Source organism: Schistocerca nitens, chromosome 9, assembly GCF_023898315.1.
Source record: "Schistocerca nitens isolate TAMUIC-IGC-003100 chromosome 9, iqSchNite1.1, whole genome shotgun sequence".
NCBI classification, from domain to species: domain Eukaryota; kingdom Metazoa; phylum Arthropoda; class Insecta; order Orthoptera; family Acrididae; genus Schistocerca; species Schistocerca nitens.
This window is the reverse complement of record NC_064622.1, coordinates 276,057,833-276,085,211: the sequence shown is the minus strand read 5'-3', so window position 1 is coordinate 276,085,211 and position 27,379 is coordinate 276,057,833. Positions and strand designations below refer to the sequence as shown.

Genomic DNA, 27,379 nt, shown 5'->3' with positions numbered 1-27,379 from the left:
CTGAGGCGCCAGGTGGAAATGGCATGGCAATCCGTTCCACAGGACTACATCCAGCATCTCTACGATCGTCTCCATGGGAGAATAGCAGCCTGCATTGCTGCGAAAGGTGCCGACATTGTGCATGCTCTGTTGCCTGTGTCTATGTGCCTGTGGTTCTGTCAGTGTGATCATGTGATGTATCTGACCCCAGGAATGTGTCAATAAAGTTTCCCCTTCCTGGGACAATGAATTCACGGTGTTCTTATTTCAATTTCCAGGAGTATATATATATATATATATATATATATATATATATATATATATATATATATCCTAGCCCTAGCCCGTATCCTAGCCCCTAGCGGTTCTATATATATATATATATATATATATATATATATATATATAGAACCTCCACTCGAAGTCAGACGACAGTACACTGGCTCTTGCTCATACACGTATCGCTTCAGCAAGACGTTTAGTTTTTGAGGATTCGACTACTATCCAAGAAATGCTTCACTAGTACATCCTAATTTACAAAGAAATTTACGCTACCGCATACTGTATATCTGTTAAAATATTTCAATTCAGTGTCATCTAACTGCAACAGCTTCGCATCGTCACTGATTCATAATACGCTATCGAAATACAAAAAAAATTAGAGGGACTTTTGTAGGAATCTTTAAGTAGCAACTTTGCTATGGTAACACATACGTGGAACCCAATATGAGCATGCAACCGTTAACGGACTTTTTAAGTGAATGGAAAGAAGCGCACGGTCACTACACAGATGGATCATGTACCTCAGATTGCATTGGTATCGTGTATATAGACTAGCAGTCATGTCATAGTGGCCGATTCCAGTTTTTCTCCGGAAGCCTCGGTTCTTACAGCGGTGTTCACTGTGATACTAAAGGGATTTAAATATGCTGATGGCTTAGATAAAGATGTAATCATCATTCTGGTAGCCTCAGGAACAACGTTGCTGCTCATACGGAGTCCTGTTGTCCATGACGCCAGTAATTACTTGTTTGACATACCACAGCAGAACTACAGCATCATCAAGAGATAATCACCACGCTACGAGTAAAGAGACGCCATGATACCTGTGTCAATGAAGGAGTCGACGTTCTCGCCAAGAGTGCCATCCACCATGGGACAAAAACGTATGAACATGTCGAATACACAGACCTTCCCCAAGACGTACGGCAGATCAGAATCTTGTGCAACAACGATGCCTATCATATCCACACGGGAGGGGTGGGTGGGGGAGATTGTGCAACTATACTGCCAAGCATCCTTGCACGGCCGTAGTACTCTCTTGCTACGTACCACAGAAAGTCCCTGCTCACCATGTTTCACCACAGCTTTAATCACGCCTTATAACCGTGCATACCTGGCCTGCAATTTCTATGGCTGTTTACAAACAGGCTATTTGCACAGTTCGGCAAAGCTGTACGCGTACACAGAATGTTTGTGTGTCAAATTGAAGTAACGCGTTGCAGAAACTGACAAAGGAGAAATTATAGGAATGTAATGCATTCGCAATAGTTAAAGAAACTTTGAACAATCTGAATTGGGAAGAAAGACATCGAGTATTATCGGAAATTTCGAGAACCAGTACCCAGTGAGGAATCCAAAAGTATTTAGCTGGTCCCTTGATACTGTCATCTATGAATCTCGAAAATAGACTTTCATTTCTACATCCAAATCCGCATCTGTACCCACAAGTCAGCACATGGTGTGCCAGAATTTATAACACTATTTTCTAATGTCCATCATGTGAGACAAGTGACGGCAGTTAAATGTGTTCGTAACCACCAGTAATATAATAATGTGTTAACTTTCAAGTGTGCAATGTCACTACATAGAAAACAGCGACAAAGTACAGTACTGCCTATGTGAGTCTGATGAATAACGCCACTGATTGTGCTTTATAGTAACTGGAACTGAACGGTTATTGTTCGAAACTAAATATTATCATAAGCTGCTCATGAGACAGCCTTGAAAAACCAGGTGTTATTGTTACCAGAAAGCAAGAAATCACAAGCCGCTTACCGCAAAAAAATAGACAATATGTTGGTTAAGACTTTTTGCAGCGGTAATCGATTTAATTTCTGCAATTGTATTAGAAAACTCACAGAAATTTACTTTACAGGATTCAAATAAGACGCGCGTTTGCGTCTGTGGTCAATGTCATTTGCATTCGCGCCTGTTGTGTAGCGTCGTCGCCGAGCGACCTATCTTTGCCTTCGAACATCTTTGGATCGGAAGGCGGCACCCATACGCGGCCATCTTGCTTCCTGCCAGCAGCTGTAGTGGGAGAGCGTTTGTTCCGTTGTTGTGTGTTACGTATGTGGTTATAGCGTGTGTGAGTGTTTACGGGTGTTGACTTGTGCAACCGGTAGTCACTACTAATCCACCTGCATTCATTTCTACATTGTGCCGGGACGTCCTTCTCGCCAATAGATATGCAAGCAGCCGTCGATTGACAGTTACAGCGAGGTAAGCGGAGCCTGCCGGCTGTAAGAGCTTTCAGGTTGCTGGCCTCTTCTGCCCGTAAGCATAGAACTGGGATCCCTAGAAAGTTGAACTAGTTTGCTGTTCCGCTCATCGACGATAGCGGGCGACGAGAATGACCCATATCTGCATGTTTTAAAAAATAATTTATCAGTTCATGTAAACTAACCCTTGCTTCGAAACAGACTTACGACAGATATGCAGGAGTTATGATAACAGACACTGTTTATGTGCGATGATTTCCTTCGTGGTGTAGCGCCAAGCATTACTAATTAATAGCTCCTATTTTTCACTCACACTTGTTTGTTTTTGGACAATCAGTGTATTTACATTCGTCGTTGTTCGTTACATTTCAAGAGTAATGACACATGAGGATGAAGACACTACACGTCTGCAAAAGACTTGTGGTATGTTCTTAGTGCTTAAATTATCGATGCGCAGTTCAAAGTGTAATTGTTTGCCAGCAGCCGTTTTCTTCATCGTAAAAATGTAAAAACATTTTCAAGCTCTACATAATAATAAAACTATGTTAGAATGTTTTCGTATGACATTTAGGCGGTCGCCGTCTTACGCGATATAGACCTGAAAAACGTAAATAGAAGAGGATGGTGCCAAATGGAATTTAGCCAACAGAGTGTTACTATATAGTCAGTCTTTAAGACTGTTCTGTAAAATATCGGGTATAGTGACGCTGAGAATAATTTCGTAATTTCAAAACAGACTAATAGCAGGTTTCAGTAAACGAATGAGGGATGTTGTGGAACATCTTTAGCCTGTGCTTTTTGACCACATAACGATAAACAACAAAGTAACGCAACAAACAGAATAAAGGCTATAAAAATGTAAAAGTTAATTTGTTTTAACTTGGCGTGTCTAACAGCAGACAACACTTTACCTGTGGTGTAAGTAGCTGTGAATATGGTCGATCAGAACTTAAAATAATAATTATTTAACCTGCTTTTTAAAATAAACAATTCGTGTCTAAATCCTGTGAATGTATTTCCCTAATTTAGTTTTAACAAGAGCGTATTTATGGGCAGTTTTGTTTTGTACACATCACTTATTGAAACTGCCTTTCAAAATACTTCTCACTGCAGTTTTTTATTTCCTTATAAAATATAAAATCATATCCTTGCTATGTAGACAGGAAACATCAATTTAAGTGCAGGGCCACAGACTCGTAGCCATACTTGAAGTGTGTTTCAGTTACTAACAAACGTAAATTGTTAATGAATTATCCCTACGATGCTCGGTAAAACACTTTCATGTTGTTATTGAAAATGTAACATATTAGGATCTAGCCTTATTACTCCCAGCTTAAGGGCTTCGAATGATATTTCTGCAACAAAAATTTTGTCGTGGGCGCTCTGAGTTAGCTTGAATTTGCAACGACAGCCTTATCCATAGCGTTGCTCGAGGTGTGGATTTGGTCGGTTTTGAAGGTGACAGTTTGGTTGAGAGTTTGCTAACACAACGAATGTGAGTGCAAAGTATGCTCCTGTCAGGTTGACCTCTAGATAAATTCGACCTAATTGTAGAGGGGATCAGTCGACATCGCGATACCGCCTGATAGACTAATGACATTGTGGAGATTTGAGCCTCAAAAAAACTACCAATGGATGATGTCACTAACACTAAACAAAATCCGACTTACGTATGAGATCTCCACGAGCGTAGGGTAGTTTGGAAAGCGGTCTGTTCTTGTTATTAAAGCCTTGAGACACGTTAAAAATTGTAAAACTGCAATGGAGTACTGCAGTTAATAGTTGGCTTTGACCCATGACGTCATCAAAATAAACACACACACACACACACACCTGTAGCAGCTCAAGCGCTTTCAAGCGTATTCAGTAAGGCGATCACAACCTCACTCATTACCGTACACCAGCGAACTAACACCAATAAGACGCGAAATATTTAACTCCAGCAGTAGAACGAAACTAAGGGGTAACTACGGAAAGTACGGCGTTTCGGGCAGTGTCAAAAATATGTCAATAACAATCGAAACCCCATTTCAAACAAATACTAACCCTCAAAGGACGTACACGGAAACATCAATAATCAACCCGACCAAAAAAAAAAAAAGCGCTATTGGTATCGTACATTTCAATTGATCTATCTAGCTCAAACGAAAGCACCGATACCAGGAACCCACACATAACTCGAAAATCCGGTACAGCAAATTTCGCTTGGCCTATGTAGCTGAAAGTGAGCCCACAATACCAACAATTCACAACAAGCAATGTATTATGAAAACCTAACGCAATGAAAATAACTACCACACTCTACCAACCGCTATAAACAGTGATGTCCTAAATATGAACGTCAGCTACTTACACAAATAACAAACTTATAAACTACTGTAACATACATTTCAGTACCCACACCTCAAAGCAAATTAGGAACACACAGAAACTCACCACACTTACTACGATCAACATCAAAAATACATCAAAACGTATCCACAGCAATCTCACAGATTTACGCTGCCGAACGAGTGCGCACCCCCCCCCCCGTCCACACACACACACACACACACACACACACACACACACACACACTAGAAAACCAAAATAACCAGAAACGCTCTAAAAACACCGCCGCATACACTCTTCGGTGGTTTGAGAAGCAAAGACTTCGCTCAATTTTATAAATTCTGCAAACTGCTGACAACATATTCCTCCACGAGGCCATATAACTGCCCGTAGCAGCAACCAACGAATGACTATTAGATTTTGTCGTAAGATACATGCCTAGTACCAGACGAAATTCCAAAAATTTCTATCCAAACCATGAACAACATGAATTAATTTCAAAACCGAAAACAAATTAATAACCAATAAACTAACGACATTAAAATAAGTCAATGACAAGACAACAAAAACTAACTCCAAAAGAACCGAATAACTTACAGTACAAATCCAATGTTGCACTAACATCTTTCACAAACAGTTTAGAAACATAAAACCCAGCGCTAATGTGTGCTACCGCTTGTCCCAACACTCCCACAGCAAATACAGTCCCTTTTCAAACTTGCCGTGCTGCAATGAAGTCACATAACACGGTTACGTCATGGGCCAAAGCCGACGGGTTGACCCAACAACACTATCCAAGCCACATCCCATAACACTTAAATGACTTATCGTAAACAGAACTGGTGATAGGTGCGTAGTGGAACCCACCGGGAAGACATTTTTTTTTTGGGTGGGGGGGAGGGGTGGAATGCCAATACGGTCACTCCCATCAGCTACCGACCCGAGGGTCAACTTAGTTTGCGCCGGGGTTATACATAGTAAGTAGATCACTGCCACCTTTAAATTATGGCGCGCAAATGGCTGCAAGTATAAACAATAGCCGGCTATATAGCTGTAATAACAGTGAGGCGCTCAGCCCACTGCAACGCCACAGATCAACTTATGTCGACTCAGCTATAGTAGCATCATTGACAGTTTGCAGCACTGAATCAAAAGTTAGCATGTTGTATCAGTGTGAAGGTCGACCTGGGATTGAATCACACTTTTCTGATCTGTACAAGGGCGCTTATCCTGAAGAATCTTTCAGTACAAACAATATATGCAAACTGGTTGTGCGTTACTTCAAGCTAAGTAACTGATTACTTACCACGATAGCATAAAAAGTCTCTGACCTGACCATCCACCACTTTGTTTCAAAAAGTTATTAAACTGGACGAAGTAATTGCATGGCTTTATTTTGAAGAGAAATGCCTCTTCGTTGTCAAGAATGCTTCCTGTCCAATGTTTTCAGAGGGAAAATTCGTAAGTTATTGTGCATCTCATTGTTGTCTGAAAAATAAAATTTTATCAGAAACTCAAGGCAGTAACACTTTTAAAATATATACGCGTTTTACGGCATCACCTCCTGAAAATTATTGTTTATTTTGTCGAAAATGAGCAAACACAGCGCAAAGTATTGTGCATAATGAGTGACAGCCTAAGACATGAAAAGTTGCTTCTTTAAAAATTCTTATGTTTCCTGTTGCTCCAAAATATTGATTCGAGTGAGAAACTTTACTAATTAATTGTAGACCTCCACAGGAAAAACAATGACGTAATTTTTTTGTGAATAAAAAGATGCTCTTTCGAATGGTAGTTATGCTAATATGGACCAGTCGTACTTTCTGAGATAGAAGGTTTTAACGACTCCATCACTTTGGCAAACAAACAAAAAAAAATGGTTTTTGGGCAAATTCAGTCCTGTCTATTCAGAAACCTATGACACCAAAAGTGATAAAACCAACAGGTTTTATAGAAAAAATTATCAGTAACTAAGGTCACAGAATGAGAGGTTCCTAAACGAACTATACAGAGAGATCAAGCTGCATCAACTTCGGATAAATTTAGCAACAAAATTTATTGGCAATTTTAGGTGCCTGTGGGAGCAGAAACAGTGAACCAAATGACATAAAACTTACAGAATGTGCACAATATGCCGCTTCAAATATATTACCTAGTCTTACAGCTTCACCATAATTATGCACTGAATTATAGCACTTCGAATGTGGCTAAAATTTTTTTAATTGGGCACTCTCCATTTAAGGCACTGCTCGCAACTAGTAAAATTTGGGAGCTAGAGATTTGTAAATCTTTTGGTCGTTCAGAAAAATCGGCACACCAAATTTGAACAAAATGTGAAACAGGCGTTCGGGGATTGTCTCTAAAACTAGACGACTTCACATGTAATCAAATTAGATACAGTGCGTCCTAGGAGGTATGGCTAGTATTCAGCAATATGACAGGGAAGATCATTCTAAGCATATAAGTCTTGTAGACATTAGCTCTAAAATGCATACCTTAAGAGCTATGAGCGCTTGCTCATCTACAGAGGAAGACATATCTTCAATTATACAGGTGATCATAGCTCTTTAAGGTTTGCATTTTGGAGTTCACGCTTAGACTATTTTGCTTCGAATGATCGTTCCTGTCATATCCCTGAATATTTGCAACTTCTTCCGGGAGATTGTATAGTTATGCTCTCATTTACCTCTGTTCTCTATATCTCACTCTAAGGCACTTAATCGGTACTTTTTATTGTACAATTTATCCTGTACCATTGATGATGGCTCAAATGGCTCTGAGCACTATGGGACTTAACTTCTGAGGTCGTCAGTCCCCCAGAACTTAGAACTACTTAAACCCAACTAGCCTAAGGACATCACACGCATCCATGCCCGAGGCAAGATTCGAACCTGCTACGGCAGCGGTCGCGCGGTTCCAGACTGTAGTGCCTAGAACGGGTTTATTTAATGCATCTGTGCGGTCTGTAATTAGTGTAATTTTATTCTTGTGATCATTTCAGAAGCAGTATGCAAAAGAAGTTGCCATATTTCTACGGTCCTTAAAATTTTAGAAGTAGTTTCTCTCTAAAACATTCTTTTGCGTGACTAAATTATCGTCATTTATCTGTGCAGTTCAGCTGAGTATTACGTTCACTGCACCATGATAATTCAACTGTGTCTGCGTCTCAAACATTCTAATAAAGGAAAAATCTGTGGCGCAAACCCATGGTCGGGCTGTGAGCATGGTGGCAACTAGAGATGAGCCTTTCTTCGCAGCGGCACTGTCGTATTAGGGGGAGGCTTGTAGGCCCATCGTGTGGCCGCCTTTTACCTCTGGCAAAGATCTGCGGTGCCCTTTCAATAGTAGGTTGCGTGGACATGGGGCCATCCTGGATAGACAGGAAGGAGGAAAATCCTTGCCTCTATCCGGGTCTGAACCAGAAACTGTGCTGTTCCACGACCACCAACAATCGTGTTTTCCTTTTTCGCATCAGTACATGGCATGTCGATTCTATTAAACACAGTCGCAATTGCAGACGATCAGAAATCATTCCACAGCAATAATCAGAAGAAAATTACTTTTTCAGCAGGTAGCGGACGTTCGGTGTTAGGAAAAGGAAATTCAGTTTTCTCTGAACTTATCAATGACAACAAATACGGTAACAATCCACTAATCCATCCATACATATAAAAATGGGCGATATGACTTCATAAACAATGAGATGCATGAAAACTGCCGCGCTGTGCGTGACGTTTAGATGTATTACCCCTTTGCTGTTAACTCTGTTCGCAATAAATTTCGCTTACAGTATCCTTATATACCGCCAAATTAACCTACAAAATTATATCATTGTACCACTCACAGCTCACCCGGAGATATGTCGTCGTGGACACTGAGATGCGTGAAAAACTGCCACATCACGTATAACGGTTAAATTAATTACCCCTTAAGTACTAACTATATTCACAACATATATCGCAGAGCCGGCCGGAGTGGCCGAGCGGTTCTAGGCGCTACAGTCTGCAACCGTTGCGGTCGCAGGTTCGAATCCTGCCTCGGGCATGGATGTGTGTGATGTCCTTAGGTTAGTTAGTTTTAAGTAGGGGACTGATGACCTCAGCAGTTAAGTCCCATAGTGCTCAGAGCCATATATCGCAGACATGTCCACTTATGCCGCTGAATGTACCTACACAAAAACATCATTGTACGAAAGATGGTTCAAGAGATATGATATCGTAGACACTGAGATCCGTGAACAAATGCCGCATAATGCGGGAAATTTGTAATGCATTTATTCTTGACTACTGAGACACTCAACTCGGGAAATCTCTGACACCTGGCAGCGCTTTTGACAGCTTTCAAATGTGAAACGCAAAGGGCTATACGGGAAAATTATAGCCGTTTTTAGAGTTATGAAGAGGCGTTGCCATTGAGATGGTTACTAAACCTCGTAGTAGACACGGGAAGGTGTTGTATTTATATATTTGTGCATTGCGCATATTTCTTTGTACGAATGTTTCATTATTTGTAGGGCGTTTTCACGAATCCATGGAAATGAAAGGTTTGCGATATTACAGTACAAACAAAGTCCATTTTTTGTTTCCGTTTGTCAGCGACTTGTTATGAAATGAACAAAGGCCTTATCACGCTTCCCTGGGTCGAAGTAGAAATTAGGTGTTTTTTTTTTAAAGACACTAATTGCTGTGTTCTGCTTTTCAAAAAGGTCTGTCGCGTAACTGGCAATATAGTACCGTAATTCCTGTTATAGGAGACTGCGTGATAGTGAATCTAGAAACACGGATTCCACCCGGTCTTCTGCATTTATGTCTCTTTTTGGATATCGTGTGTGGAAATCGCCAGTTAGGTACCAAGCTTATTGAACTGGAGAAGAATTCACGCAACCTACAAAGGGTGAGCTATATATATTCCGAGGTAGTCTGTCTCTCTCAGCCTGTGTGGGCAGCGTGAAGCTGCTGCACAGCCGGCTTACAATCGTGTCCGTAGAGATGTTTTCATTCTCTGATATTAGTTTATAGTAGCTGAGCGAGTTGGCACAAGGATTAATCTCTGGACTTGCAAGCCGAGTGCATCAGGTTTCAGATTCCCATCCAGTCATACCTATTTAGGTTTCTCCTAGTTTTCGTAAATCAAACTAAATAAATTCCGCTATGGTCCTTTCGAAAAGGACACGGACGATATGCTTCTACAACTGTAGTTTGTGCTCCATCTCTTATGACCCCGTCGTATACGGTACATTAACCTCAGCCTTCCTTCCACGCCAATTTTGGAGAGAATACGGTGAGAATTGAAAGCAAAGTCCTCTTTAAAGCTTGATAAGCGAATCCATATGAAGGTAAAAGAGCATCGCTGTCGAAATTTTAAAGCGTTATTGCTATTTAATAAATCTGAAAGCGGTGGTCCGAAACTGACGGCGATACTTCAACTTGGCAATTGAAATAATTCGCAAAAGCCGTAAGCAGTCATCCTTACAGAAAAATGCCATGCCGAAGTAAGAGATGTTACGTAAAACGGTTAAATCAAATGCTGGGATGGTTCCGTGTAATAAGATCTAGTCGATTTCCTTCGCAATCCCAGACATTTTTTTTATTTGGCCATCAGCGTGAGCACAATATTTAATCATCAACAATTATAGTATTTAGTCTTCAACAATTACACTATTTAGTACTTTCAGCATTGCAGCCCAGTCAGCAATCGTGATAATCAAATATATAAGCAGGTACAAGCCTCGATTGCGGTAATGAAACCAACCTTTTACCTAGGTTTCAGCCCAAATAATTGAACCTTCTTCAGAAGATATAACTGAATCTATAATTTGTCTAAGAGGGCATGGTCTAGAAATAAAACTAAAACAGCCTGAATAGGCTATTCAGACAAATTATAGATTCAGTTATATCTTCTGAAGAAGGCTCAATTATTTGGGCTGAAAACTAGGTAAAGATTGGTTTCATTACCGCAATCGAGGCTGATAGTTTCTTATATACTACACTATTTAGCTTTCAGCAATTACAGTATTGAGCCATCGACAGTTAAAAAAATATTTTTTTAACATAGAAATGAAAATATTACTTTAAGAGTACGTAAACTATATATTTCCTGACTATTAGCAAAGAAGGAAAAGCTTCTTAATGACTAAACTCGTAAGTAAATGACTAAACTAGTAAGTAATAATTTTTTTCTGTACAGAATGATGTTTACAAGCCGGTTTGTAAAGTTACTACTCTCTGAGCCATCAACAACTTTATAGTTAACCAATAAAATTCTGATTATACCCTCTCCATAGGTTTGTGGTAAGATTTGATAATTCCCAATCGAACAGCTAACTCTTTTCAGACATCTAAGAACCGTCCCATCATTCCATAACTAATGCTTTTAGGGAATGGACAATCCTTGTTATAATCGAGCTTGTACTTCGCAACTAATGACAGTCGACGACGAAAGATTAAACCCTAATCTTCCTTCATTGTGCCTTAGAAACAGCAGCAGTAGTTCCAGTAGACTAATGTTAGTTGTACGCGGTCATTCCTCCCGTCAGACAGGAAGAGCACGGACTGGGAGAGAGCCGCTTGTCACACTTTCTCGCCACGGACCGCTTCGTAAGGTCACGCCTGTCCCTGCTGTCACTGGCCAGGGCCAACTCTGCTACACCTGTTGCTGTGCTCTTGGGGACGTTCCTGTCGAGTCACCTTTTCACTGGAGCGTGGTAGGGCATTGGCGCGTTAAAGCGGGGAAGAAGCTATCAGCGGTATTTGACCGGTAAGCGAGGAGTTAGTTGTGAGGTTGGCAGCCACTGATCACAATACTTCCGGTAGTGTCTTGGGATAAATACCATACCTTGCGTGGAGCCTTCCGCCGTGAGGGCATGTCGCGTTATTGACGGTTATTCGTCTGTCAAATACGATTGATAAGCTCGACGCCCTCTTTGCTGTTGTTGATGACGGGTGTCACGTGCTCCCTCTATTTCAATTTAGACTTGGCAATACTATAGCAGTACGAGCCTTATACTTAATTATCGCGATTTGGAATTTGCCTAACAAGTGGTGCATAGTTTCTGAAATTTTGATTCTCCTGTGTATGAGATCAAATGCTAACTCTTTGAAGAAAGTCTATTTCCAAACCATCAAGCACTGCTGATAAAAAGGTCACTGTCAACTACAGGTTTCGAACATCCCATCTCCTGCAGTTGTCATAAAATTACACGGCCCGGTCATATTAATGTGACCACCGCCCATGTTCGACGCTGTCATAGAACAACCACTCGCACATGGCAGGTGTTTTCTTTTTTTTGGGGGGGGGGGGGGGGAGGGCGAAAGATGGTGCAGTCATCGTCGCAATGCAGAAATGGAGCGATTTACCTGATGTCCAGGACATGATCAATGGCTTTCGGGCCAAGGGTGGAAGAATTTCTGAAACACCTAAGTTTGTAAACAGTTAGCGTGCCGCCGTGGTTAAAATCGGCTATCCAAATCGCGCTATCCAAAACTGGCGCTGAGGCAACTGTGGTTTACCAAGGGCCATGGATGACAGGTACGAACGACGGCTACGGAGATGTGTATGGACGAATAGACGATCAACCAAGTGGCTACCCACAGTGTCTTCTCAACGAACGTTGGTACGTATGAGCCTGCGCAGCAGCCGTATGCTTCATACACCCATGCTGACCGCTGTTCATCGGTAACGAAAGCTTTAATTTGCACAGCGGTACCGCAACTGGAGGCCCATTGAGTGGCAATAGGTGACCTTCCCAGATGAATCATTTTTATGCTTCATCGGACAGATGGGCGTTGGCGCGTACGGCGCGAAACATCTGAAAGCAGACACCCTGCAACAATTGTCAGAATTGTCCAGCCCGGAGAATGAAGCATTATTGTCCGAAGAATTTTTTCGTGGCATTCCCTGGGCGATCTTGTATTCTGGAAGACTCAGTGGATCAACATAGGTATGCATCTATCCTGGGGGGACCGTGCCCAACCGTATGTGCAGTTTGTTTTTGTGCAGCACGATGGCATCTACCAGCAGTACAGTACAAGTGCCACACGGGTTGCAATGAACGTGCGTGGTTCGAAGAGCATCAGGATGAATTTACCGTGATTTCCGGCTGGCAAAGTTCGCGGATTTAAACCAGATCGTGAATGTATACGACCATCTGATCGGGTTGTTCGCGCCATGGATCCTAAACTCCCGCTCAGTACCTTCTGGAACCTCACTGCCTATCTTCCTGGATGTCTCGCATCGATCTGCGCTGCAAAAGATGGTTATTCAGTTTTTAGCAGGTGGTCACTTTAATGTATTTACAGCAACCTGTATGGTGGCCGCCTTACAACGCACGACTATTGACGGCAATGACGCTAGGGCCGGATTCACTCGTACCTGTGCTTGAGTGTCGAGAGACCTCGATGGACATTGTATTTTCGATAACTTGGTCTCAACAAAAATTGCTTGTTAATATGAAAGCCGGAATCACTGCCGTATGGTACAGAAAACACCCGTAGGACATGTTTAGCTTGGACTGTACCTTCCCACACTCTTGGGGGAAGACGCCGTATTGCGCAGTCAGTGCACTCGACGCTTAGCATCATTTGGAGAGAGTCCGCAGCTCGTGTTCTAGTGGCTAGCGTTGCTGCCTCTTAATCACGGGATCCCGGGTTCGATTCCCGGCCAGGTTGGGGATTTTTCTCTGTCCAGGACTGGGTGTCTGTGTTGTCCTGATCATTTTGTCATCATTCGTGAAAGTGGCTAAACTGGACTGTGTAAAGATTGGGACTTTGTACGGGCGCTGATGACCGCGCAGTTGAACGCCCCACAAAGCAAACATCGTCATCATTATTTGAAGAGAGGCAAAACCGTGACTAGTCGAACCACACCAAACGGTTCCAATCAGCTAATGCCCAGTTTCTTTGTTCAAATGGCTCTAAGCACTATAGAACGTAACATCTGAGGTCATCAGTCCCCTAGACTTAGAACTACTTATACCTAACTAACCTAAGGACATCACATACATCCATGCCCGAGGCAGGATTCGAACCTGCGACCGTAGCAGCCGCGTAGTTCCGGACTGAAGCGCCTAGAGCCGCTCGGCCACAGCTGCCGGCAGTTTCTTTGTTGTTTGATCTAATGAACACATGCCTTTTGCGATATACCTGTATCCTAATACCCACTGCATGCAGCTCCTTTAGATGTGAACCTGCAGGCCTTTGACAGCAGCAATTCATGTAGAATTTTAAACAGACTATCATTGACACGACACTCGTCTCCGCCTCTGTAAGTCAGGATATTTCTACGACCACTGTTGTTACGACGTGTTGCTGCAAGTAATTCACCATTCCTTGTAGACACGTTGGACAGATGACGTCGATACACTAACAGAACGGACATCTGCCTTCAGTGTACGGTTATGGGCACATCCAAACACGACAGTTTTTTGGCCACATGTCAAATTTGACTCATCTTCTGGCACTTATTACCGGCAGCCGACTGACACACACACGCCGCTCCACTGTCATGGCCTACGTCAACGGTGGAGGGTCACATCGTCGTCTGATAACCAGTTCTACACCATCCGCAGCGCTCCAAACTGACCACTGTGTTGTTTTAAATGGGTGGCTAATATTTTGTTTAGCTTGATTATCATATCGTGTAAACCTAACCCAAGTGATAATATCTCCGCCATCTGTCTGTATGGAGCCCTGCTCCTGTAATCGAGATTTATCCCCCCTTGTGATTTTCTACATTCTTGTAACTTGTCATTGACGTGTAACAAAATGTACCGCAGTTCATAAATCCAGGCGATCCTTTCCGATGCTTCGAATTACATAGTTCTCCATCTACATCTACATGAATACTCCGCAAATCACATTTAAGTGCCTGGCAGAGGGTCAGCGAACCACCTTCACAATTCTCTATTATTTAAATCTCGTATACCGCGCGGAAAGAATGAACACTTATATATTTCCGTAGAGCTCTGACTTCCCTTATTTTATCTTGGTGATCGTTCCTCCCTATGTAGGTCGGTGTCAATAAAATATTTTTGCATTAGGAGGAGAAAGTTGGTGATTGCAATTTCGTGAGAAGATTCCGTCGCAACGAAAAACGCCTCCTTTCTTTTAATGATTTCCAGCCCAAATCCTGTATCGCTCCTGTGACACTCTCTCCCATATTTCACGATAATGCAAAACGTGCTGCCCTTCTTTGAACTTTTTCGATGTACTGCGTCAGTTCTATCTGGTAAGGATCCCACAACGCGCAGAAGTATTCTAAAAGAGGACGGACAAGCGTAGTGTAGGCAGTCACCTTAGTAGGTCTGTTGCATTATCTAAGTGTCCTGCCAATAAAACGTAGTCGTTAGTTAGCCTTCCCTACAACATTTTCTATGTGTTCCTTCCAATTTAAGTTGTTCGTAATTGTAATACCTAGGTATTTAGTTGAATTTACGGCATTTAGATTAGGTTTACTTATCGTGTAACCGAAGTTTGACTTCCTTTTAGCACTCATGTGGATGACCTCACACTTTTTGTTATTTAGGGTCAACTGCCACTTTTCGCATCATTCCGATTTTTCTTCTAAATCGTTTTGCAGTTTGTTTTGATCTTCCTTTTGTTTTGTACTGTCAACTGATTGTACTGTCTGTTGCGAAGTAAATGATTATCTCTTTGTGATCCATTGTGGGAACTACCTACATTTCGGAGAAGCGTTTTCATGAGTTATTTAAGTACATGTCATGCACATGTCTCAGTTTTACTGTCGTAGATGGATGATACATAATTTGTATAGTAGGTGGATTGTGTGAGGAAGACGATGATCATATTGTGTTAGTGCAGAAGTTCGTAGCTTTTTTTCCATAAGTTTAACAAACACAAGATACACAGAACAGAGACTTTAGTTATCAATAATATATTGTCCTTCACTATTTACAAGTCTGTCAACGCTGGGTTAACTTCTCGATTCCCCGACTGTAGATCACTTGGTTTTGAGGCGAAGAACTCGTCGAACTATGTTCGGAGCGCGTATTCACCCGGAAAGGAAGTTCCTGGAAGGTTGTTCGATAGAGAACAGGTAAGGTGAAAATCTGAGGGCGCAGGATCAGGTGAATAAAATTGGTTCGGAATGACATCCCAACCCAACTCCTGTATAGTGTTTTATGTCAGTATACGGACGGGTGTTATCGTAGAATAACATCACTTCACACAGTCCTCGTGTTCATTGTTCTTGGATGGCGACTGCGAGACATCTCCGTTGTTGAAAATAAATATCAGCAGTGGTGGTTACATCTCGGGAATCAATTCGTAGTACACCAAACTGTCACTGTTAAACCAGATGCATACATTATCTTTTGTGGATGCGCGCAAATCTCTGTACGGGAGGTTACTGCTGTGTTTGCGCTCAAACATTCCTTTCTTTTCCTGATGTTCACATAAAGATACCATTTCTCGTCACCAGTAACGACGCAGGGTAGGAATGGTCGGTATTGTTCACGAGCCAATGATGACGAGAAAGCAGACATGCACATACGGGAACCCGCTTAATTATTCTTACTGCTCGCTTTTGTGTAATCAGCACTTTCTTTCTCGGTGATGACCGATGAGCTACTTCATAAAATTATTGCATAAGACGTTTAATGGAGATATATAAACCAAGATGAACAGTTAACACGAAGAGCGAACCCTAATGACCTCGTTGTCGACGGGACGTTTAAACACCAACAGCAGAATTGTTTGAGCAGGTCAATAATACATTTCTTCCAATACATGTTTTCATCAGTGAATACACACCCAAAAATTTGGAGCATTCTACCCTGTTTGCTGACCCCTGTTCATGTGTTGCATCAGTTGTTCGTATGACTGTTTGTTGTACAGAACTGAATATACAGTGTTTTCTCAAAATTAAGGGAGGGTCAAGTTTCAGAGAGACGCTTAATAATTCCTTGGAAAACATCATTAAAAAACCTTCAGTTCTTTTCCCTCTAAGGGGATTTGTTGTAACACTAATATCGTCAGCAAAAAATGAAGTTTAAGTGAGAAGTCATTCGCATATACGAGGGACAAGAGTGAATCCGAGATTGAACCCTCTGGTTTTCACGATTTTTTTCCAGTCACTAAAATGTTCTCGGCTTGCAACTTTTTACTTTCTTTACATGAAATGTATCCGTAAATTGTTATACACCAGCTGTACCATTTACTAGAAACACATGAAAATTTGTACCGGACGGGGAGTCGGTCCCGGATTTCCCATATATCGCGAGCGGTCGCCTTAACAACTTTTGCTATCCGAGCACTTGTGTGCATCCTAGTATTTCGTTCCATACTGCACGTACATTATTTGTTTACCGCTCATTGAGAGACATGTTTTGCTTCAGTTTCCCTTTGCTGTGGCACGAAATGTCTGAATGACATTTTCATCGTACTACACAGACACTGTAAAATACATACATTGCAAGAACTGTATTTTTTCTTCCTGTTTAAGTATGACTTTTGTTTTGGGTCAACAGTCTTCTGACTGGTTTGATGCGGCCCTCTCCTGTGCCAACCTCATCATCTCAGAGTAGCACTTGCAACCTACGCCCTCCAGTATTTGCTGGATGTATTCCAATCTCTGTCTTCCTCTACAGGTTTTCCCTCATATCTTAACAGTTGTCCTTTCGTCCTGTCCCTTCTTCTTATCTCGGTTTAGACATATCCCTTTCCTCTCCGATTCTGCGCAGAACCTCCTCATTCCTTACCTTATGATACAAAGTACATATCTGTGAAGCCATCCACCAATAAAACTTCGTTTTTCTAGAAGAGTAACACGACCTACATAATCAAATACCTTGGGAAGATATCAGAAAGTACCAACTGGCGTTGCTGGTAAAAGCAGTGTGACTTTCAGTTTGTGGTGTTCTCTTTTTGAATTATACTAAAAGAGTTATTTAAATGTGTACCTCTTGCTTCATTGTGAAATCGTGATTATCTCAATGAAAATGCTAAGTAGCTACGGGGGTTAAACAAAAACCGGGGAAGATATTAGTGGAGCGGGCCAAAGTCGAAGTTTACCCGGGCGCCAGTTACCCTAGTAATTGCACACTATAAGGTGACCTTTTTACGGAAGATCTTAGGAGCAAAAGCTGGCGATCGGCTCGTAGCACACTGGCTGATGGGACAAGCTCCGCCTACTTTCCCCGGATAGCCAACGTGTAGCTTGTAAAGAAAACGAAAAGGTAATGGGTTAATGCGTCGCATAAGTGACACGAAAGTTGATGCCGCGCAAGTAGAAGGATCATATACAGACCCTGACATATAACAAAGCAAGCGAGGTAAGCCTGATTTAACGTCCTGCCGACGACCAGCGTATTAGAGATGGAGCATGCCTTGTTGAACGAGGACGGGGAAGGAGACTAGCTGTATTCTTTTTCTTATAAACTTTGCCAGCATTCGTCGTCATCAGTTTATGAAAATTACGGAAAACTTAAATCTGGATGGTTGGACGGACGTTCGAACTTCTCATCGCGAATCCGAGAACTCGACTCAACATCTCATGCAAGAAAGACAGTTGACCAGACGACGGTCCTAAGAAAAATGTCCGGGGTGACGCGGAGATTTAAGGAATAGATCCAACTAATCCTATTTGTTGGCCGGAGTAACATTTACTAAGCTACGTTCGTGCACATATATGACATGTGAAGGACGCTATGTTACATGATGTACATCCATCGATGGAAATTATCAGGCGATAAGTAAGCGGAGAAACATTCGAAAAGCAATCGAAACTTACATTCAACTGAGACAGTAGATATAATTAACTGTGTTAAAACTCTGGCTCTGAACATTTTCGAACCCATGCTGTTGTATGGATTTCATATTTTTATACGAGGAATCCCACCCTCACGAAATTTATTGTGTGCGGTGCGCATTAAAGCTACGAAGAAAGGAATATGAATGGCGTAATTCTTTTATAAGCTAATTTAAGATGAAGTGTACAGGAAGACAATGTACAGTTTACTGTTTCTCTGTCTTTATATGTCGTGCGCAATCGTAGCTCAGTGAATGACTGTTATTGCGGGGTGGTGGGTACCTGGTACCGAAGTAATTCGGTAGTTTTTTGTGCCGTTGGCTGGTGGGGGAAGGAGAATCGGCGCCATAACTTTCTTGCTTTCAAGTGATACTCGAAATACGGTTCAGACAGCGTATTCGCCTCACTTATATAAAGTACAAGTCCATGTTCGCCTCGTTGGCGTAGACAGATGGATGATAAGCCTGTGGGTAAATTTGTTTGCTAACGGGAAACACGCGATCACGTACAGCAGCATAAACGGTAGTCTGTTTGCTAGCAGTGGTGCTGCTGTTTTCTTCGACGACATTAAAATTAAAGCTCGTAGATTTTCTCTCTAACCTCCAACAAGTGTTTTGCAAATGTCGATTATCCCAAAATGAATAGTAGAAATCCCTGGGAAATGGTAATTTGTCATGGAAGGTGAGGGCGAAGCGGCTGCCTGATCATTCATCCTTATGAGGAAACCTTATAGAGAGACCACACTACAGTTGGCGTCTCCGAAATGGAGAGAGTTGCGGAACACAGGTTGGAATCTGCGGTGCACGCAATCCTTTGTTTGGCGCAGCGTGTAGCCATTACGAGATTACGTTATCTGCGCTTGCGTGCAAGCAGTATTTGTTAGGAGCCTAGCAGAGTCAGCTGGGATAACAGAGCGGTCTGTGCGAGTATATATATACACTGTGTGCATCCTCCGCTTATCTGCACCAGTGACTCATCTCAACTCAGAGCGCCTCCTCGCTAATTGTTTGCTTTGGCCGCGCCTTCCTGTCGTAGCCGCGGCGCGGTATACAACTTGATGCGTCCGCTCTTCGTCACTTTTTCGCGTGCAACAACCATACGTTTCCCGTAGAGTCTGACATTATTTCAGGTCAGTTGGCAATAGCGGCAACTACTGTTGTCATAAGCAGCGTTGTATAACCACGGAGGACAGAAACTTAACTTTAATATCTACATCTACATGGATACTCTGAAATCACATTTAAGTGCCTGGCAGAGGGTTCATCGAACCACCTTCACAATTTTCTATTATTCCAATCCTGTATAGCGGTCGGAAAGAACGAAAACCGATATCTTTCCGTACGAGCTCTGAGCCCCTTATTTTATCGTGGTGATCGTTTCTTCCTAGGTCGGTGTCAACAAAATATTTTTTCATTCGGAGGAGAAAGTTGGTGATTGGAATTTCGTGAGAAGATTCCGTCGCAATGAAAAACGCCTTTATTTTAATGATGTCCAGCCCAAATCCTGTATCATTTCAGTGACACTCCCTCTCATATTTCGTGATAATACAAAACGTGCTGTCCTTCTTTGAACTTTTTCGATTTACTCCGTCAGTCCTATCTGGCTAGAATCCCACACCGCGCAGCAGTATCCTAAAAGAGGACGGATAAGCGTAGTGTAGGCAATTTCTTTCCTCACAATATTTTCTGTGTGTTCCTTCCAATTTAAGTTGTTCGTAATTGTACTTCCTAGATATTTAGTTGAATTTACGGCCTTTAGATTTGACTGATTTATCGTGTGACCGAAGTTTAGCGAATTCCTTTTAGCACTCGTGTGGATGACCTCACACTTCTCGTTATTTAGCGTCGTCTGCCAATTTTCTCACCATTCAGGTATCTTTTCTAAATCGTTTTGCAGTTTGTTTTGATCTTCTGATGACTTTATTAGCCGATAAACGGCAGCTCATCTGTAAACAACCTAACACGGCTCCTCGGATTGTCTCCCAAGTCGTTTATGTAGATGAGGAACAGCAAAGGGCCTATAACACTACCTTGGGGAACGCCAGAAATCATTCTGTTTTATTCGATGACTTTTAGTCAATTACTACGAACTGCGTCCTCTCTGACAGGAAGTCACAAATCCAGTCACATAACGGAGACGATATTCCATAAGCACGCAATTTCACTACAAGGTGTTTGTGCGGTACACTGTCAAAAGCCATTCGGAAATACAGAAATACGGAATCGATCTGAAATCCCTTGTCAATAGCACTCAACACTTTATGCGAATAAAGAGCTAGTTGTGTTTCACAAGAACGATGTTTTCTAAACGCATGTTGCCTGTGTGTTAATAGACCGTTTTATTCGAGGTAATTCATAATGTTCGAACAGAATATACATTCCAGAATCCTGCTGCATATCTGCGTCAATGATATGGGCCTTTAATTAAGTGGATTACTCCCACTATCTTTCTTGAATATTGGTGTGACCTGTGCAACTTTCCAGTCTTTGGGCCTACGTTACTCATGTTGGCAGCTATTCTTGATTCGAATTCTGGAATATTTACTTCGTCTTCTTTTGTGAAGGCGTTTCGGAAGGCTGTGTTTAGTAACAATGCTTTGGCAGCACTTTCTTCGATGTATCTCCATTGCTATCGCGCAGTGAAGGCATTTACTGCTTCTTGCCGCTAACATATTTCACATACGACCAGAATCTCTTTGGATTTTCTGCCAGGTTTCGAGACAAAGTTTCGTTGTGGAAACTGTTACAAGCATCTCGCATTAAATTCCGCGCTAAATTTCTAGCTTCTGTAAAAGATCGCCAATCTTGGGGATTTTGCGTCTGTTTGTATTTGGCATATTGTTTCTGCAACAGTGTTCTGACCCGTTTTGTGTACCGAGGAGGATCAGCTCCATCGTTGGTTAATTTATTTGGTATAAATCTCTCAAAGAGGTCAAGTGTTTTTTCACAACCGTTTACTATTCGCGTGGGCTCATGAACTAAGTGCTCGAAATAATTTTCAGAGAATGCGTTTAGCACAATTTCTGATGATATTTTATGCGTACCTCCGGAATTAAACATGTATTTTCGCCAACATATCGAGAGTAAATTAAAGTCTACAGCAACTATTATCGTATGAGTCGGGTACGTGTGTGAAATCAAACGCAAGTTTTCTTTGAACCTTTCAGCAACTGTATCATCTCAATTGGGAGATCGGTAAAAGGATCGAATTACTATTTTATTCCGGTTGCCATCAATGACCTCTGCCCATACTAACTCACAGGAACTATCTACTCCAATTTCGCGACAAGATATACTACTTCTAACCCCAACGAACACACCGAGCGAGGTGGCGCAGTGGTTAAACACTGGACTCGCATTCGGAAGGACGACGGTTCAATCCCGCGTCCGGCCATCCTGATTTAGGTTTTCCGTGATTTCCCTAAATCGCTCCAGGCAAATGCCGGGATGGTTCCTTTCAAAGGGCACGGCCGACTTCCTTCCCCGTTCTTCCCTAATCCGATGAGACCGATGACCTCGCTGTCTGGTCTCCTTCCCCAAAACAAACCAAACCAAACCAAACCAACCCAACAAACACGCCACCGCGAACTGCGTTTAGCCTATCCTTTCGAAACACCGTTACGTTCTTCGCAAAAATTTCGGCTGAGCTTATCTCCGGCCTATAACGATTTGAGCATCAGTGCTTCCTATTAGTGGTTGGAGCTCTGGTACTTTCCCAAGACAGCTACGATAATTTACAACTGTTATACCGATGGTTCCTGTATCTACGTTCTTCCTGTGTTCGGCCAGCACCCTTTGTGACTGAAGCCCTTCTTGTGTTTCCCCGAGACCCTCTAACCTAAAAAACCGCCCAGTCGACGTCACACAGCTCCTGCTACCCGTGTAGCCGCCTCCTGCGTATAGTGGACACCTGACCTATTCAGCGGAACCCGAAACCCAACCACCCTTTGATGAAAGTTGAGGAATCTGCAGCCTACACAGTCGCAGAACCGTCTGATTCAGACCCTCCACTCGGCTCTGTACCAGAGGTCTGCAATCGGTCCTGTCGACTGTGCTGCAAATGGTCAGCTCTGCTTTCACCTTGCAAGCGAGACTGGCAGCCTTTACCACTTCCGTTAGCCGCTCGAAACCAGAGAGAATCTCTTCTGATCCTAAGTGACACACATCATTGCTACCGACGTGAGCAACCACCTGCAGTTGGCTGCACCCTGTGCTCTTCATGGCATCCGGGAGGACCCGTTCCACATCTGGAACGACTCCACCCGGTATGCACACGGAGTGCACATTGGTTTTCTTCGTGTAACTCGGTCTCTAGCCTTCATACGAGGGCGTGCTGAGAAGTGGTGTTTGAATTATTTATAGGGCAATCTTTTTTAAATAAGAGAACTTAGTCGGCATATTCATTTTCATGTCTACACATACTCTAAGGCAAAAAAAGACGTACCAAGAAGGAGTTATGCAAATTGATCACAAATTGAAATTCATATAGGTATCGGCTGAAAATGCATAACTGTAACCTTTGGCGACTGTTAAACGTGCGAGGCTGCAGCGCAATTTCAGCGCGCAGTCGTCAAGGATTATGAAATAAGCTAAAACCGCGCGGGATTAGCCGAGCGGTCTAGGGCGCTGCAGTCATGGACTGTGCGGCTGGTCCCGGCGGAGGTTCGACTCCTCCCTCGGACATGGGTGTGTGTGTTGTTCTTAGCATAAGTTAAGTAGTGTGTAAGTCTAGGGACTTAAGACCTCAGCAGTTTAGTCCCTTAGGAATACACATTTGAACTTTTTTTCGTGCAAGATGATATACAGTCGCTCAGTCGAGATGCCTACAGTCTTAGCAGTTTTTATTCGGCGGCCTTGCACTACCATATCATGGATTTAATCAATGGTTTCCTTTTTGTTGACCTCAGTTGGAGGCAAGAGCGCGCTTCCTCTTCGGTACTTGTCCCATCATGTCAAAATTTGTTAATCCAAAGGTAAACGGTCTTCAGTGATGGTGCAGAGTCCGAGTTAACTTCATCCAATTCTGTTTTGATTTATGCGGCAGTGCAACCCTTCAAATGATAATGTTTAATAACAGCACGAAACTCGGTTTTGTCTATTTTCAGTCGCTGTCGACACAGTGGCCAATTCAGACGGCTGTCAACAATGAACAGTACGCTGTGCATCGTTGAAATTCTTTGTGCTATGCTTGGAATAATCAAGCTTACCAACCTTGAAGGCGCAACAAAAATGTACCATTTCATGGAAATTTACCTGACTGATCAAATCATCTCCGTAATTGGGGAAACTGTAGTGCTAACAAAAAATTCTATGCTAGTCCGGGACTCTAACCTTGCTTGTCGCGAGCAGTCACCTTTACGATATAGATCCGGAAATCACCCGAGGTTTTTTCTAGTCGCTTGGTACTCTCCGCTGGGCGAGAGATTCACGACAAATGCAAGCTAAGTGTGGGGCCAATACCGAAGACAACTCTCTGTGAAGCCAAATTGGGATTCCTCCTTAATTTTTTAATTTTAATGAGTTACAAGTACCGTGTCACATTTAAGTTGAACTATTCTTAAATGAGTAATACGGACTGATACTCTAACCACCGAATCCAGGCGTTTCGCAAGGCGATACTCTTCCCAATAAGCTATTTAGGAAAGGCGCAGGTACCATCTTTACTGCTTCAATTATGGTCTCTTTTCAAACTTTATAGAAGAGATCAATTAAAAGCATATGCCTTGCAACTCTATCACAAAATATTAGCCGGGAAAGGCAATGGCTTATGTTTATTATCAGATTAACACTCATTTCAGTAGCCTAACTGTCCTACACTAGCTAATGCCGAACAGGTGGTTAGAATCTTACTGATGGAAGAAACTTTCATTGCCATACTTAAGTAAAGAGAGTTGCTGGCGGACAGTTTCTGATTACCACAACGTCCGTATGCTTCGATGGTATCCAAAACGGCGCTAACTCATTTTATAGTAGTTCTTATTGCACCAGTCAACAGAACGTTTGCAGTCAGCGGATGATTGCAGTGAACTGTGCTTTTATGTCACAAAGATGCTTCCACGTTTTTGATAATCACGTTTACTAAGACAGCGGCTTAAGATTTAGCGATGTTACGAAAGCAGTACCACGGCAACGTAAAACTAGCTTGTTCGTGGATGTTTCTTGTTCGCTGTTCTCACTGTATGAGAATCTCCCCACACTCTCTGGGACAAGCCACACCGACTTCCCAGGAACATTTCCTGTCGCTGGTTGCGTTTGTCTGAATACACACATTATGGTATAAAACAGACGTCCATTAGCGGAAAGTCAACTGTCCTTTTCGGACGAACTCGCCTGAAATCAACAATGAATGCCTCCCACACGTGCAGCAGCGAATTCGACTGCTTATACAGTACTAGCTCAGTATGTCTTACATGTTTTATGTTATAACGGTTTAAGCAAAGAAAAAATAGTGTTTAAATTATGAAAAAAATGTCACCCTACTTTGCTGTGCAAATAGTTTACTTATATACTCAAATAAATCCGTTCTGATCTTTATATGTCCATATAGTTCCAGTAGACTCATAACGATTTTATAGAGAGTTTTCCAAAGTCTTGGGACACTCACCCCGTTTATTGTTCGTTTTCTTTAATCTCTTTACAAGGCATTTTTTTCTGTTGACCTTCTTGTCTCAATTATTGTAATACGGCAACGCTGTTTTTATTTCATTTGTGTGAGAAAAGTAGGTATGTCTACATTGTAAAGTGAGATATGTCCGGTCCGATGTAAAAGTAGACTAAAGGCAAAATGTGTAATCAAAAAGACGAAATAATGCGCTCTAGATACGTATATTGACAGAACTATGTCAAACGTTGGGAAACACTTGCTCCGAGTTTGGCTGTGTGAGAAACTTACGTTTTTCCTCTTAGATAATCGTATATGCGTTCTAAACTACTTTGTTAACTGTCAGAGAAGACCAATTAGTCAGTACTTTACAAATTTAATGATTTTGATCGGTCTTACGTGCATAATACAAGCAATGAAACAGTTCTCTTGAAGACATGATGGAGCAGTATCTTGTCTTTTTTTCCGAAGACTGCTTGGATGTAGCTCTCGACACTAGTGTATCCTGTGAAAGCTTCTTCTGCAACCTAACATACCTGCTTACTGTATTCAAGCTTTAGTCTCCGACAATTTTTACCCTCCACAGTTCCGTCCATTACCACATTGACGCCCCCCTGCGGTATCGTGAAGTGGAATAGACTCGAGCTTTTTGTTTGCCTGGCGTAGGGCGAGGGGGGGCGGCTAAAAGGAGTCTTATACCTAGTGAAGCTTTGCATTGACAACTCGGTCATTATTAGGACACCATTCTGTTTTAGCCTATTTCATAATCTTTTCCTCAACCTTTTCGGCTTCTTATTCTCCCGCGATAGGGTTTGACTCCATTTCTCTGAATTTCACAGAAGTGCGGGCCGTTTGGCGAAGGCTACCTTACGTGGAGTGTAATCTATCCACCGTGGGCCGTGATCCTCTTCACCTACTGTTAGAGTGTATTTATGCTCGCATTCGAAATCCAACGCTGTCGCCAATCCGTCGCATGGGGTTGTCATGTATCCTTACAGTTGTAACTACCTAACAACTCAGAGATCGTACAGCTAAAGACTGACCAACCTCCCCATGTATGCCGAGTAGTAGTTTGCCTATCCAATCTGGGGCACCGGGACTCCGGGAAATGTTACTATGCCAGGGAGCCTTTGCTAGGCAGGGTGGCGTCAAAGGGGAGAGCCTCCGACCAGAGGGAGTGGTATCAGGGCGGATGATACGCAGTGAAATGGTTCATACTTACATATACTGGTGGCCGTGCCGAACACGGCTGTCTAAGCGGATACAAAGCCACATTTTAATGCAGAGACTTAAAACTCCAAGGCGTTTCCGTCTTTTTCTACGCCATGGGATGGGAATTGGGCAAGGAGAAATGGAGGTGGATAGTTCGCACAGTCCGCAGCCCGTGGTCGTGCGGTAGCGTTCTCGCTTCCCGAGCCCGGGTTCCCGGGTTCGATTCCCGGTGGGGTCAGGGATTTTCTCTGCCTCGTGATGACTAGGTGTTGTGTGATGTCCTTAGGTTAGTTAGGTTTAAGTAGTTCTAAGTTCTAGGGGACTTATGACCAAAGATGTTAAGTCCCATAGTGCTCAGAGCCATTTGAACCATAGTTCGCACAGTTCTTGATATGTTCCAGAACTGACGGAGAATCTTTCGTGACAACGATACCACTTTTTTAGAGAAACATTTAGGATTGCTGCAATGGAGAAGATGATAAATGGATATTTGTTGATCAAAATATTGAATGCTAATCAATCAGTCACTTCAGGCCTGCGACAAGCTCGGGGATGTACCAGTTGTCATCCCTCCACATAACAAACTCAACAGGATTCAAGGTGTCATCTTTCATCAGATATATCGCTGACAGATGAAGAACTGCGTGCTAACATAGAGGGGCGTGTTCATTTTATTCGTCATTTCCAGAGAGGACATCAGGATAGTAGGCTAGTCATTGGAGCTTTCATCATAGATTTCGATGTAAATGTTTTACCTCAGAAAGTTAAGGTCATTATTTAGTATTTCTCAGCAGCAAAGGACCGAGCGAGGAGGCGCAATGGTTAGCACACTGGATTCACATTCGGGAGGACGACGGTTCAATCCCGTCTCCGGCCATCCTGATTTAGGTTTTCCGTGATTTCCCTAAATCGCTTCAGGCAAATGCCGGGATGGTTCCTTTGAAAGGGCACGGCCGATTTCCTTCCCCATTCTTCCCTCACCCGAGCTT

The 27,379-nt window shown here is 42.5% G+C and overlaps 1 long non-coding RNA gene across 1 annotated transcript in view; it reads left to right on the top strand.

The window, feature by feature from the left end:
* The first annotated feature begins 2,279 nt into the window (after positions 1-2,279).
* LOC126203165 (uncharacterized) overlaps positions 2,280-27,379 on the top strand; it is a 480,838-nt gene continuing 455,738 nt past the window's right edge. The window contains exon 1 of the long non-coding RNA XR_007540232.1: positions 2,280-2,484. This is a non-coding gene — a long non-coding RNA (uncharacterized LOC126203165). The remainder of the gene's footprint in view (positions 2,485-27,379) is intronic.